At 42.4% G+C, this 16,673-nt stretch overlaps 1 pseudogene; it reads right to left on the bottom strand.

The window, feature by feature from the left end:
* The window catches only part of LOC145820485 (nicotinamidase 1-like), a 51,007-nt pseudogene extending 36,076 nt beyond the window's left edge, over positions 1-14,931 (bottom strand).
* Between the last annotated feature and the right edge of the window lie 1,742 nt (positions 14,932-16,673).

The following is a 16,673-nucleotide window of genomic DNA, read 5'->3' as shown; positions in this document are numbered from 1 at the left end:
AAATACTTCCGAGCCGTCGGATTCCTCTGTTACAACAGACTCAAAAGAAAATGAAAAAGACGACCTAGACAGGACTGTGGTATCTGGGTTATCACCCCCGGGAATACCGGACTCAGACTCAGTTGAGCTGGAATCTGATTCCAACATATAAGATTCGGTAGAATTAGATTCCGGCTCACTACCTGACCCGGTGCTGCTTGATAAAAAGCCTTCTTCATATTGCCAGATGAGAGAAGGTGCGATGGATGCATCCAAAATAGCTGACGGTAGGCCCGCAGCCGCTTCATTCCCAACCACACATACCGAGGAGCTATCCCCCAAGCAACTCTGTTCGATCGGAGGATCTGAAAGCAGACACGCCAGCGCTGCCCCCATTTCATTTTCGGCATCCTCAGACTGCACTTCCTTACTTTGCTCAGCCTCAGCCGACAGATCTGCCTGCCCTTCGGCGATGTCATCCTCAGGTAACTGTAAATCAAAGAAAATCTCAAATCCCGGTACGCGCTTCTTCTCCGCGTTGAGCCACGGCTCTGGGAAGCCGCAGAACGGAAAGTCCTCCCCCTCCCGGACGAAACGTCCGTTCAGGGTCCCCCGAATGGGCTGGTGCATTAAGTCAAAGGGCTTTCCCATCTGTTTCGCCTTGGCCCTTCCGGCCATTTCCTTTCCTTTCCTTATCTAATCCTCTTTGGTGGGTAGGTAGCCCAAACCAAAGGTATGGGGGTTATGTGGCACTTCGGTCGATGCTGCGGCACCTTTCCTACCGCTCTTGCCTAATCCCATCCCGGGGATGTGCTGGAGTTTGTTCATGAGATAAACTGCTTGGGCGCTGACATACACCCCTTCGTTAGCTGCCATGATGTTCTGTACAACCCAAGCCTCGGCCAAGGTAAAACCTGATATGAACACATCTTCTATATCGTGCTCAATTTCTAGAATGGGCGTAGATACCTCTGGTGGTGGATGAATTGATGAGTTTCCAAAAACAATGGCTACTCCCTTCCCATAGGGGTATTTCACCACTTGATGTAAGGTAGAGGAGACCGCCTTTACCTGATGCAGCCACGGCCGCCCCAAAAGCAAGTTGAACGTTATAGGAACCTCCAAGACGTGGAAATCTATCTCATGCTGTCCTGGCCCAACCTTTGTTTGAATCTTAACTGTCCGCATTACTTCCCGGCTTGTGTTGTCATACGCCCGAATCACCTGGGCCGTTGGCACAAAATCCGCGACTTTCAAACCAATCGCATAAGCTGTCCTTGCCGGGCAGACGTTGATGGCGGACCCCGTGTTGACAAGTACCACAGGTATCCATTTATCTCTGCACTCGACAGAGATGTAGAGCGGTTTGTTATGGTTCGTACCCTCGGGTGGCAGCTCTTTGTCAGAAAAACTCAATGCTGGGGAACTTCCTCCTGAAAAGACTAAGCCCACCAGCTGTTCGGGCGTGGTATCTATGGAAAGTTTGGCCTTATCCATGGCTGACAGGACGGCTTGTCTATGTACTCGAGAAGCCATAAGCAGTCCCCAGATGGAGATGTCTGCTTGTATCTTTTTCAATTGTCTCAATACGGCCTCATCTTCGAGTTGCTTCTCCTTTTGTTTCTCTGCTTCATTATCTTTCCCAGACGCCTCCGGTTGATCTAGGTGTGGAGGTTTGAAGTACCGTCCACTCCTAGTCATGTGATCGACTTCGCCGATATACCAGGTATCATCTGGTTGGTTACCTTTCCAATCCTCGTCCGTGTGGGCAAGACATAGATCGTCGTCTTCCCACCACATACCATCTGCGACTGACAAGCATCTGTCTGGTTCTGGCACAACTATCCCGATACTTGCAGTACCTTTTGTCCCTATGCTCGCAGCATCCTTCGTTTCCGTGGCGGTTTCAACCCCCACGTGGCCTTTTGCTTTCCTGATCCTCTCAGAATCCTCGAATCTCTCTTGTTCTGACTGTGTCAATGCAGTAAATTGCTCACTAATCCCTGTACTCAAAATGCTCCATTCCCGAGCGAAACTCTCGACACCGGCGCTCTCCGGCGATGTATTCTGCTTTTCCACCGTCCCGGCTGTTGTTGACATTCCTGCCCCTGCCGGGTCTTGTTCTGACTGGAACTCCCCTATTACATCCGGTTGATCATCTAACCACCCCGTGGCCTCTGCTGATTCTTCATTATCGTACCAGTTGACGGCCGAGTCTTGGTCATCGTGGAATTGGAACTTGACAAAATCCTCTTTCACGGCTGTCAAATCATCCGTTCCCTGTCCTGAATTGTCCCCTCGGATTACACACAGCTCTCTTCCGGCTGGAAATTCGACATCTGGTCTATTCTGGCCCACTGGTGAAATGTAGTCACTTGGACTGTAAGCATTCCCAACATCATTCTCAGACTCCGCAGACTCTGGTTCGACAATCTCTTTCCCGTCCTTGATGGTCACTACCACTGGCTTGGGTTGGGTTATAGAGACATCCATCATGCACAAATCGGTGCAATCAGGGAGGAAAACTTTAGGCTTAGGCAGGTAGGAGGGTGTGATATAGATACTGGGATCGTAGGATGCGACCCCAGTGTAGATGAAGTTGATTCTTTTGGGTGGTGGAACTTGGTTATGTGTGGGGAGAGGATTTGTGGTGACATTGGGTTTCTCAGGGGGTAAAATCACCCCATTATCAATGAGATCTTGAATTTCATGACGTAATCGAAAGCATAGGTCGGTGTCATGACCGTGCTGCTGGTGGAACGCACAATACTTGGCTGGATTGTGGGTGGCGGGTAGTCTTTCAGGTAAGGGCCGCGGCTCTAGGGGCTTCAGATGCCCTTTTCTGATCAAAACCCCCAAAGCTTTGGACAGGGGCATATAAAGTGGAGCGAAGGTTCTGGTGTTTCTAGGAGGGTATTTGGCTGTTTGTGAGTTGCTTCCGGACGCACCGGAGAATGGTGTGGCTGCCGTATTTCTTGGGGAAGGGTTAGTGGTGACCATACTCACTTCGGAGGTCCTTGTAGTCGCAGCGCCGCTCGGGCTTGCGTTAGCATTACGGTTGAAATTTCTGCAGGGTTGCTCCCGGTCATTATCAATCCAACCTTGTCTCAAGGCGTCGTCGATCTGCACCCCCATTTCATGCAGATCAGCAAAGGTGGGAAAGGGGACTACAATCATCTTTTGCATTAGCTTCGGCTGAAGATTGCGCACAATCATCCGAATCTGGTCTTTGTCTGTGGGTCTCAAGGTCATCATTGAAGCCTTAGCCCGCCATCTAGTTACAAACTCTGAGAAGCTTTCCTTGGGTTCTTGCCTCGTTGTCTCGAGATCGCGGGTCGTGATCTCGATTTGTGTGTTATACGAATACTGCAGGATGAAGGCCTCAGCCATCTCGTCCCAATTTCTCTTGACGTCATCCTCCAACTTGGCATACCATGCGGACGCCACACCCGATAGGGTACGGCCAAATAAAGACAGCTTCTGTAATCTGGTGAGGCCCATTGGCCTTAGGACGTCTGAAAACAGTCGCAGGTGTACCATGGGATCCTCAGACCCGTCAAAACGATCAATTTGGGGCATCTTAAACCGATCTGGCAGCATCACAGCTGTGTCGATGTACCCATCTCCAATGTCCGGAATGGACTTCGCACCTTGAGATTTCTTGAACAGCTTTTCAAGCTTGTGCATTTTTAACGTCATGGGGTCTACCTCAGACTCAAAGGGAGAATCCGATACATTAATGGGAGTGGGTGCCTTGGATTGTTGAGGCGGAATCGGGGGTGGAGCCGGCCCCGTTGGGATGTCTGTATCTTCTTGGACATTCCGGGCGTTTGGTGTCTCTTCGGGTATTGGAACCCTTAATGGAGGAGGGGTTTGCTGCGAAGGTGATGCCCCAGTTTGTTGTTGCAATCTCCCAATTAAATCCGCTTGCTCACTCATAATTGTAGCCTGTTGCCTGGCAAATTCTGCCTGTCGGGCAGCATCTTGCTGCATCATTTTCATGCTTTCCTGAAGTTGGCGCACCATCTCCTCTAAGCTAGCCATACTGTTCTGCTCTGGTTGAATTGCTGGTATGCGTTCCCTCTCTGTGGGTGAAACGGGATCCTGATCCCTACTGTACACAGGTGGGGTAGACGAAGCCCTCTGTACTGACTGTTGAACCGATATCCTCTGCCTAGTTGCTTTCCGTTTAGTAACCGGGGGTAGAGAATGGTACACTGGTTGTCCTTCTATCAGATCCTCAGATCGATGGAGCCGACGACCTCTGATCCAGAGTGCTTGGGGAATGTCTACTGGGTTAGACGCAATGATGCTAAACTACCTAGCAAAAAGATAAATAAAGCAATAAATAAACCAACAACTGGACAGCACAACGGCATAAAATAAACAAATAATATACAGTTGGATATTCAAAACACATAGTCGATGAGCCGAACACACTGTTCCTCGATACTGATCACTGTTCTCAAAATCTCTATTCCCAATACTGAACCCTGATACCCGCAGATAACTGATTCTCTTAAAGCTGATACTGATGCCCTCAGGCCGGATGCCCAAACTTACAAACTGATGTGTTCGTTTCCCTGCAGAAATACATTCTAAAAGCACATAGCAAGTAAAGAGAGCCAAAACACCCCTATGTTGGGGTAGGGTTTCCCTGTCCTATTTTGTCAGGAGCTAGGGTTTCACTACGCACGCAGCGGTTTCAAACAACTTAGCATCGGGTAAGCAACCTGTCCTAGCTTTGGAATGGTCACTATGGTTCCGAATATGCACTAGGTCGAATGGTCAAAAAGGGTGCCCCGGTAAAACCGGGGTTTGTGTTCCCATACTGTCAGAGCCCATAGCCGGTCAGCCTTATGGACATGCCTTGACAAGACAAGCCTCCGGCAAACCGTTCAGGAATGGCAGATGGCAAACACTGTGTTCCTAGGCGCACCAATGCACATGCAATGCAAAGAAACATATAAATGAGATCAAAACAGGATATCACGAGTTCGAGTCAAGCTCTCTAAAACTCCCCAGCAGAGTCGCCAGAAACTATAGACGGCGCCCGCGTGGGCCTCGATGCTACAGTTCGGACTCGATTTGCGTCACGGTTCTTAATCTGAACCAAAGAGTCCAAATCTGGCAAATCGTTTTGAGAAACAGATTTTTGAAAAAGTAGTGCCAAACATGGACTGCTTTGCCAGATACAGAGTCGCCACCTAAATATTTTAAAATGGGGAAATTTAGGAAACCCTGACTCGGTGCCGAAGGCCACATGTCCGTCATCACCGGAGTTGTCTTGGCTCGGGAGCTTGGGTACGATCGGGGAAGGTCAGTTATGAGCACCCCCTCTCGCCCGGTCCGAAGACTGGCCTCTACTAACCGTGATATCCAGTTTTGAAAATGTTATGTATTCTTAAACCAATTGTTAGCCTAAAATTACTATGTTATGCGTGCAGCAAACAAGTATAGACTAGATTACCTAATTTGGAAATAAGCATTGCATATCCGTTTGTTTTGAAAATGTTTCGGGATTGGCTACACGTAAGTAGGCTAAAACACGGATTTCAACGAGTTTTTCCAACTCAAGCAATCCAACCTCCACCCACAGGCATTCAAACAGTTTATCTCATATAAGCACTCAGCCGCATGGTAAGTATACTGTCATGTTAACATTCACACGCATGCGAGATGCTAAAGCATAAATACTTACATTGTACTCCGTGCCAAAACAGTAAACTAGTTAGCAAACATGCATGTCCCTAGTTCATGTTAAGTGGCTAATGCAACACAGGCAAGGATGCAATTTAGAGTAGGCTCGGCTAACCCTAAAATGGCATATGAAATGCTACAAGTAACATGTATTCAACTTGGAATTGGAAAGTACAATGTAGTTTGTATGATGTGCCGAGCCCGGTGCATGCCAACAAATGCATGAATGCACGCATGCATAGCATAAGGTATGCTAATCTCAAAAATGCCCTAACCTACCATCATAAGCAGGTAAATAAAAGGGAAGAAAGAAATGGGGATTGGAAGACATACACACACTCACCCACACTTATTACATGCTTACCCTCACTCAGAGGATCCGAATTAATATTACAATCCCAAATAATAAACGAATAAAATTATTACAAAAAATTCTAATTTAATTTAAAGGAAAGGTGGCGAAGGAAAGAAAGGGGTAGCCGCAGCCTCTGCCTCGGGATGCGCGAATGATGCATGTTCGAATCCGTCCTGCCCGGAAAACCCGTACTGTACTCCTGTCGCCTCTGTTTGTACTGCCTTGTCTTTCTGAAAATTGCCAAAATACTGGAGCAAGTTCCTTGCGTCCTGCAGAGCACCACCGGCCGGACAGAATTACCACCGGCACTTCACAGTTCCCATCGGCACTTTATTGGATTCATCGGCACTCCAGATAGTGCCGGTCGGCACTAAATTCTGCCGGTCGGCAGAAACTTCCTGCAGAAGACAATTTGACAACAAACAGAGAACAGACAGTGCATGGTATGGAGTTCTTGGACACATGTAAGCATGGTCCTACTTCTTATCATATTTTGAACTCAAAGAAGCATGACCTTCGATCCTTGAACCATCAATGGTACATGGCGGGTCAAAGGATCGAATTTGCCATTTGATATGAAGATGCATGCAACAAACAAAATGAAAACCGAGGCCTTATCAAGTTAGAGTCAAAGGTCCCGATGACCGGGGATCGAGGCACATTACATCACTTGAAGTATGAATGGTCCTTGATTCCCACACTTAGTTTGACATCCCAAACCAAGTAAATGCAATGCATGTAATGCTCAACAAGGCTCAAATGTATCATGCCACCAAGATATAAAGCACAACAAGGATTATGCAACCAACATGACAAATGTATAATACCAAGCATACAAGGTACAAACATGATGCAAACATGGACCAAATTGACCATGGGATTGATGTGCTACAAAGCTTAATGGAACAACTATGCAACAAACATGGAGCAAGCATGCAAGAGGGCTTAAAATGGCAAAGAGGCAGGCCCTCACCCTTCTCAAAACAGTGGCCAAAAGTGCTCAAAATGATAGACAATCAACTCATGTTAACAAGCAAACTTATGGTCCCAAAGTTAAGGCACAAAAGGAGACAACTTACCCCCACCAACATGACCTCTCATGGCATGATCAAAACAAGTAAAAACAGAGTTTTTGCATGCAAAATAGGACCCCAAAAACTCCTAATATGGCAGCTAAAGTATCCCCTATGAAACAAATGCGCTAAGGCTCACTCCTAGGCATAAGAGGACACACCTTCAAGGTATGAAAGGGGCCATGCATGCACACATACAAGCATGATTCTTGGACTAAAATGTGGTCCTTAGATGATGTTAAATCATGAGGGATAATCACAAACATGCATGTTAGAGGTCAACATGCTCAAAGCTTTTAAGCCAAAATACAAAGCAACCTTAACACACATGTCAAATATGACTAAATGGATAACCAACAAACCTTAAGCATGGAAAAACAACACCAAAAACTTCATGGAACTAAGCCAACTTACACAAGGATCATGGCCTAATCATGAGATGTATTTCTAAGCAAAATGGAGCAATACAAAGCAGGTATTACAAGCATACAAGGAGGCCCAAATCCGACCAAAAATAGAGGTTATATATGACCTAAGATGCCTAAAAAAATGCTGAAATGAAGCCAAAAAACAACAAGCACACATGCTATCCTTTTGAGCCCAAAAAGCAAGGAAACAAAACCATAAAGGGAGAGGGGTGTCCCTCCCCTATGCAAGACTTCAAACCAACTTTTTAAACACCAAAAATGAACTGGTTTTTAGTGATGAAAAGATCAAAATGCTGAAGTGAACAAAACCTTATCAAAGAGGCACCAAAATAGACCAAACAAAGCCTATGAGGGTGAGTTTGCACTCAAACCACAAAATGACCTTAATGAAAGTGCTAGAGCAGGAAAATTTAAGCCTTTTTCATGTTATACACAAGAACTAAAACAGTAAACAAAATAGGTAGAAAACCAATGCAAGTTTGGGAAATAAAAAGAAAGGTGCTCACCCTTGAAAAACCCTTGAAGAACAAATGGTCTAGCCTCCTTCTTTGGATCAAAACCAGTCCAAAACTCAAGAAACAACTCCTCCAAGTCCTTCAATCTCGGAATAAGGTGTAATAGTGTGTGTAATGGTGCAAAAGTAAGGTAAAAACCACCTTTTAAGCCAAGAAACACACACAAGAAGGGAGAGGGAGAGAGGTATAGAGATAATATGTATCTATATCTCTAAGGGCTGGTTTTTGCTTCTGTTTTTCTAACCTAGAACCAAGAGGAAAGCCCCTCTCTTATAGGACTCCCTCTTGCAAAGCTTATACAACAAGCTTGGCTAGAGGGAAATCCCTCCATACACGTGTATGGAGGGGAGAAGAGTTGGTGCCAGCTATCACAGCTGGCACAAAATATCTCCAAAAAGTGGATGAACAGTGGTCGGCTGCCCAAAAATGCTATTTCGGCAAAAAACAGTGCCGACCGGCAAAAAACTATGCCGACCGGCATTAAAATGTGCCGACCGGCAAACAAAAGTGCCGATGGCAGAAAAAAGACCAGCCGGTGGCCTCCAGCCACTGCCGGTGGTGTGTGGGGATGCCTTACATGGCATTCCCTGCCTCTCAAAGGCAAGATGCAAGTGTTTGGTGCAAAACCAGACACTAAACGGTTGAGTTCGGAGATTCTGAGGCAGGGCACGCGAGCCGAGACCTCCGGGAACTCCAAACGAACACAATCATGGATGATCACCGGGTGTTCAAACGGTGACGTCCAAGTCTTGAGGACGGTCAAAAATGGGGTGTCTACACGCGTCTACACCATCTCGCGAGCTAAGGCGCCCATGGCTTGCTAACCTACTGGCTCGGCCACATTGGCCTAACCAACACCCTCCTGCTGCGTCGGAACCTCATCCGGTATAAGTATCTCCTGCCTACCACGCTTACCATATTTACCACCTCATCCTCGTCCTGACATCCTAATGAAGGTAACGAAGACATTGGCACATTCACAAATGTGCCGAAGCTATAACACTCGCGTCCTAAAACATTGGACAACTGTAATTCATTCCACGTAAACACATAATCACATAAGCACCTACAAATTTTATTTCTGGATAATGATAGTATCGAGGCGTTACTAGAGTTCCGGTTAGAAACAGCATTGATCAAGTACTTTTCTAACAAGACTCACAGAAACCCAAGGTTCCAATCAACATCTTAGAAACTAAATCCCATACCCAAATAGTCACGTAAACATGTTATCACATAAGCATATAACACTACATCTAAGTCTTTAATAAGCGAGACGAACCCATTGTGGTACTAACCACTTCCCGCGTACCCAAAGTATTCGAACCCGGTACGCTCTGATATCAAGTGGTAGCGCCCTCAAAATAAAACCATGAATCGTACAATCCTGACATGCTTAGACATAAGAGAATAAAGCATAATTTCATTCATCAGAGTATTCATTACAAAAATATTACGTGTTGGCATCAAAAGTAAATGCCCCACGGGCTTACAACTTTCCAAGTCAACACTTGGTTACAAGAAGGAGAGTACTAACTCTACACAAAATAAGTCCTTGGCTTGATATACATGTAATACAACAAAAACAACAAAAAGAGTCCAACAGCCTCAAGCCTCCTAAGCTACGGCCTTAGAGGTGGCACAACACTTGTACCTGGAAATGATGTCCCATATAGGGTGAGCCAACGCCCAGTTGAGATATGCTAAACATAATATGAGAAAAAACTACAACATTAGCATTTGATAAATGTTTAACTCACATAAATCAATTCATAATTCGTTTCAATTACATGACAAATATGTCCATGTTTCATTTCTCTGTCCGTTACTTAACCGATTCTCAATTCATAATTGTGGCTCAGAACTTGGCCAAACTATTTAGGTGAGATTACATCTCATATCAACAATACTGCCATACATCACAATAGATACACATATTCGTTGTATCAATATTAAACAAAACACTTTCATACTTCACAATAGATACACATATTCGCCGTATCAATACTTCAATAGATACGCATATTTGTTGTATCAATGGAGTACATCCCCTATCTCTTCCACGAAAAAATTTATCACTTCAATTATTAAAATTGATAAATTTTATCACTAATTTGCAAATTATTTTGAAAAATTACACTAAATTTCAATTTTTTTCTAAACTTTTAAGGATACAAAAGGAATATGCATACACCATGCCATCCCATTAACTCACCCAATCTGAATCAACCCAACTATTGACTCAACTCACTTTCATAATCTATTTTCATTCAACCCATCAAACACTCAACTCACTACCTTCACCGAAACACAGCCCAACCCACCAAAATAATTTTCTTACAACATTGAAGGAGTAAAACAGTTTGAAGAACCAGGCGATGCAAAAGACGGGATGAAACATTGTTAATCCTCTTATGCTTTTCTTTTTTCTTTTATGCTTTGTATTTTTTTTTTCCTTTGGGTATTTTATTTTTGATGAGTTATTTTGTGAGGTGCACTTGGCCTTGTTAGGATTAGATTGGTGTTGTGCTGCATTTTGTGCTTTCTGGATGGAATCTTACTGTCCATGTGATTTTCAACTCAATGCAGTAGGAGTTTAACAGGTCCTCTACATCTTCTGCTTTTGCAACTATTCTTGTTTTCTTCTTATCTTCTTCTATGTCTCTTTGCTGGGGGAAATGAGGGGAAAAAAAATCATTTCGTTTGACCCTCAAAACATTTAATCTTTCCATGGCCCCAAATTCTCATGGTTAGAAATGGGTTTTGAAAGTTTTGGAAAAATATAATTTTTCCTCAACTTTGGTCTAATTTTTAAGTAGGACCCATGCTCCAAAATTGGCGGGTCTAAGTGGTAACACGTTCTATGCCGCGTTGTAATTCACGTAGTATATTTGGTTGCTCAAAACCATTATCGAATGAATAGAAAATTGAAACCAAAATGAGTTCCATGGAAATTTCTTAAATGTGTGGTTTAATGCTTGTCTCACATTGATTTGGTGGGCATACTTTGAGTGGGTTTATAAGACTTGAGTTTGGAACTTGGGGTAGGCCCTAAGGGACACCCAAGTTTTGTAGAAAGGGAAGTTATGGACTCTACCCATTGATCCAAAATAAACACATACGCGCGCGCCGCCATCGTCATCTGTCTGGGCAGGCTTTCCTGGGCCTAGGCTCGTCGTGTGAGGTTAGGTTGGGCTTGTTCGGCCCAATACTTATCTTTTTTAGCCCAAAACATTTGAATTTATTTTATTTATTTAGAAATAAAATATGTCCATTTTTTATTTCAAATTCTAGTTGGAAATAAAATTCATATTTTGGTTTGCACCTCTTCAGAAATTCTTTACAGTTTCGTATCTGTTCAAACTGAATATGTTCAAATTCAAATCCACCCAAAACAGGTTTTTAACTATTTGAAATTCAAACTAAACAGTGCCTTACCTGTTCAAATAGATTTGTATCTGTTTAATTTAAATTGAACAGGTACTGTACCTGTTTAATTCAAACCAAACAGCCACCACTCCACCTATATAAATAGGCAGTCCTTCATTTGGATTTTTACTCCAATTTTCGTCCAAAATTCTACTTTTGCTCTCTACATTTTTTGCTACATTTTTTTTCTTGTGAGAAAGAGCATAAACACTTAGTGTGTTCGTTATGCAAACAAATTGTTGTGCTGCTATTGTTTGCTATTGATCATTTTATCCTGGGAGAAAGACGTCCACCATCTGAAAGTACCGTGGAGAGGACGAATCTGTCTTAAGGATACAGTGTTAAACACTGGACTTGATCAGAAAATTTGTTCAACAAATTAATTTGGTAAGTAATTAATTTGCTTTTCTGTTTTATTATTTTTCCTGTTTCAGATTTTGATTTTGTTTTTGTAACAAAATAAAAATATGTTTTATTTATTTTATTTTATTTTCTGGTTTGATTTTTGTAATCAAACTCTCTCTCATTTCCTCTATTTCTTCTGTATTCCGTTTGTTATTAAGTACACAAACAGAATTTATTTTTTAAATACACAATTCACAATAACTCAAACAATTGGTCACCTTTAACATTCAAAATAAATTGGAACCAATTAAGCCATAAATATTTTGAGAAAAATACAAATTTGACCAATGGAAATTTATGACATAGCAAAAAAAATTAAAAATATTTACAGACATGAGCAGATCATGACACACTACTACTTCATGATATTAAGTTCACTTTTTGCCATGGCTGCTAAGGTGGTATTCCAAATGCCTGCACTTAAAACAAAATAAAACATCTATGAGAATGGAACAAGTTGTTTGGATATAATGCAAAGTGAAAGTGAATGAGGATTGATGGGAATATCTATATCCATCTACTAATAGCAAATATATACTTACAGCTTTAATCTGGCTATTTTTCACCCAATCCACAAACACATTAGAACCATTCTCTTCCATTGAACCTAGATATCCATCATAGCAATCTTTTCACCTTATTGTCACATTTGGTTCCTTCTCCAACCATTTCAGAGCTGCACATGAGAGAGAGAGAGAGAGAGAGATCACCTGAGAATTGAATTATAGAATGAACAGATCAAAAAAAAGAGAAAACATAGTGCAATTATACCAGGAACCAAATTAGATTCATCAATGCCAATGATGCAATGAGGAGGATAGGGATGTTCGAGTTTTCCAAGATAATAGGAATCAACAAATGCAAGAACTAGCCATTTCCTGTTCCAAAACACTTTTGCCAATCTTGTTGATTCATCAATCATTTCATTGATCTGACTGTTGGGTTCTGTGGGTGCCAGAAAAAAAACACTCAACCAACCAAACACAAACTGAACCATCATAACATAACAACTCAGTTTCAGACCACAAAGAGAACCAAACAATCTGTCGTGTTAAAAAGCTCATTTGAGATTAGCTAGTTTTCTGAACAAGCTAAACTTGAATAGATTTTAAAATCACTAAGGGTGTGTTTGGTAACGTTTACGTTTTCAGTTTATATTTACAAAAATTTTATAAACTGGTTTTTGTTTATTTTTTGTTTATTTTTAGAAAAACATAAACTACAAACGCGTTTGGTAATTGACAAAATGTTTAAAAAATTTTAAAAATATAAAAAAGAGTGAGAAATGACAAGTGGTGGCAAGTGGCGGCGGAAGACGGTATGGAAACTGGTGACAGTGGGTGATGGCAGGTGGGTGATGGCAGGTGTGTGGTGGTGGTGTGTGAGTGGGTGACGGTGGCAGGTGGTGGGTGGTAGCGAGTGGGTGGTAGTGGTGGTGGTGGTGGTGGCGGTGGCGGGTGATGGGTGGTGGGTGGTGGTTGCAGGTGGTTGGTGGGTGGCGGATGGCGAGTAGTGGTGGGTAGTGGCGGGCGGGTGGTGGTGGCGAGTAGGTGGCGGGTGGTGGTAGTGGTTGTGGTGGTGGCGGATGGTGGGTGGTGGTGGTGGCAAGTGGGTGGCGAATGGCGGATGGGTGGTAGCGAGTAGGTGGTGGGTGGTGATGGTGGGTGGGTGGGTGACGGTGGCGGGTGGTGGGTGGCGGTGGGTGGTGGCAGGTAGGTGGCGGGTGCTGGTGGTGACGGTGGTGGGTGGTAGATGGTAACGAGTGGGTGGTGGTGGTGGTGGTGGGTGATGGGTGGTGGTGGCAGGTGGGTGGCGGGTGGGTGGTGGGTGATGATGGTAGTGGTGGTGGTGGCGGGTGGGTGGCTGGTGGTAGTGAGTGGTTGGTGGCAGCAGGTAGTGGATGGTGGTGGCAGGTGGGTGGTGAGTGGTGGTGGCAAGTAGGTAGCGGGTGGTGGTGGTGGGCGGTGGATGGTGGTGGCGGGTGGATGGCAGATGGGTGGTGGGTGTGGGTGGTAGGTGGTGGTAGTGATGGTGATGGTGGTGGCGAGGGGTGGCTGGTGGTAGCGAATGGGTAGCAGGTGGGTGGTGGCTGGTGGGTGGTGAGTGGTGGTGGCTGGTGGCTGGTGGTGGCAGAAGACAGTAGTGGAAAATGGTGGCAGGTGGTGGCTAGTGTTGGGTGGTAAAAAAAAAAAAAAAAACTCAAAACGGAAACACATTTTTTGTGTTTTCATTTTTTTTCCAAATCAATAAACTGAGACCACTAATTTATAAATCAAAAATTTTACCAAACAAGTTTTTATTTGAATTTTTAAAATTTTTGTAAATATAAACAGAAAACTGAAAACGTAAGTGTTACCAAACGACACCTAAGCTTTTTAAGCCAAGTTTAAACAATCTGCTGTACAAGTGGGTTAGCAGATAGGGACAAAATTGCTTGAATATTCTTCCATCTAGCGGAGATACTCATTTATTTAATATTGCACTATCAATAGCAGTCATATATCTATTTTATCAACTTATTCAATATTTGCTTTTGGTTGTCGTCTCATTCTGGCTTGTGTTAGTTTGAAAAGAGCAGCAAGCTACACCTGAAAAGCCAAGATCCAAAAATTATGTAGTTACAAATATCAAACCAAATTAATGTTTTCATAACTAATCTGCACATATAAACTTTAAACTTAGAAGATGAAGAAGTTAATTATCAAATAGGGTCATGTTAGACTGATGGTCTAATCCATATCAATTTGAAGTAAAGAAAAATCTATCCATTACAAAATAATTGAAACTGGGTAATAATGAAAAGATAAAAAGAGAGAGGGTAGGAGAGAGACTAGATTTCCAGCTCCAATGATGCAGAAGCCATTGATGATGTCAAAGAGAACTAAACCAGTCTTGACATCTTCAGATAAAACTATTGATTCTTCCTCAAAGGGAATTTCATTCTTCAAAAGATGTACTGTCTTCAACACTATCTTTGAAAACCCAAAAAAGAGAACCAAAAAACAATTCACAGAGCAATTTAATAATTCAACTGTCTTCAATACCATCTTCCAACTGTTATATCGATAACAAAAGGTGAACATCATATGAAAACATAAATCTGCATAGCCAGTCTCACTGGAAGATTGGAAAATCAAAAACTACGAAAAAACCACCATTGCATGTCAAACAGGTTTGGTTCAATGTTAGTCAGACAAAGCCAATTCCATAAAAATGCAAAATATAAAAGATTTGGAAGGAAACTATAAGAATTTTTCCTAAATATGGCTTAATGTGGCTTATACATGGTTATACTAGATTCATCTCATTAGGCAAGATACATGTACATCAATTAGATGGTGACTAATTATTGATGAATATACCTATATATACATAATGTATAGAAGACTAATGGAAATAGTGTCAATGCATTGAATGTGATCGATTCATTATGAATAAATCTTAGAGAAGCATTATGTATCTCTTATGAATGCAGAAGATACATTAATCTATCTAATAAGTTCATTAATATAGAAGATGCATTATGTATCATGAATGTAAAAGATACATTAACTAATTTAATGAAGTTCATTGAATAAATGGATTCTTTGATGGGAAGTGTAAGATATATCAAAAATGCAGTGAGTAAAAAGATTCAAGCCATACCTTAGGTGCTAGAATTTGAAAGGATGAACCTTGTGGGTAAATCACGTGCTTCACAAACCACAAACTACGAACACCCAATAATGGAGTGATACCACAGTATAAGTATCACTCATACCAGTCACAGTGCAAAGGCTTGATTGTTTTACAAATGAGAGAGAGTTAGAGAAAGCGTATAGGAAAAATATCAATCGTTATTCTAATCATCCCACATCCCATATATAACGTATCTGATATAAAGGCTATCTAACCATCTATCCATATCTGTTGATAAGATATGATAGATATAGATATAAGATAATGGGTTGTCCAAAACTAAGGATAGATAATAATTTAAATTCAAAAATCAAATTAGTTAGATGATCTGTTATTGGTCATGGGTCATGCAACATGGGCACCGAAATCCGGGTCCAATACTCGGCCCAATTTCCAACATCTCTGACTCGCACATGAGTTAGCATGACACTGCCACATCTTTATCTCTATCTCTCCAGATATTTAACAATCACATACTAACCAATGAACAGTGCGACCGTTGAAAAACACTTGAATGTTGGAGCTCTAGACTAGAAACTCAAAATGAGCTAGCATGGAGACATCAACCCAAAAAGAATAGAAATAGTGTCTCATATATCCCAGACCCATCTAATTACACCGATTCAAAAAACATCTCTAATCGCTCAAAAAGGAGCATGTTTGACCCTCTCAATTCTTGCAATATATTCACAATCAATCCACCTCTTATACAGAGCGATGTGAGTTGCCGATAGTGAATATACAACAGTGGTGTGATACTAGATGATCTTCCCTTTGCCCTCATGCCATTTAGTTTAGGATTGACTGTTTTCCCAGTGATGTCCCTTTAGGACGAATCATACATGACCGCAGGCAGCATACCAAAGTAGCAGAACATCAACCCCTTACCTTATGACATAGTCAAAGGTCACAAAACGGTACATAAATGAAAGTCATATCAATAATGACACGTAAGACTCACACGGTGAGGAAATAGGGATCCATTCTCTCACCTCATTACTCAGTCACCAAGCACATGTAGTATAAATACATGCTACGATGGAGTAACTCTTCCAAAGAGTATTGTCATACTCGATACACCGTACAGATCTTAGTCTTGTCGCTTTCTAGC

This window comes from Camellia sinensis, chromosome 1 (genome assembly GCF_055761805.1).
Source record: "Camellia sinensis isolate YWXY chromosome 1, ASM5576180v1, whole genome shotgun sequence".
Classification (NCBI taxonomy): Eukaryota; Viridiplantae; Streptophyta; class Magnoliopsida; order Ericales; family Theaceae; genus Camellia; species Camellia sinensis.
Note: the sequence above shows the minus strand (reverse complement) of the source record. Positions and strands in the feature narration are given on the sequence as shown.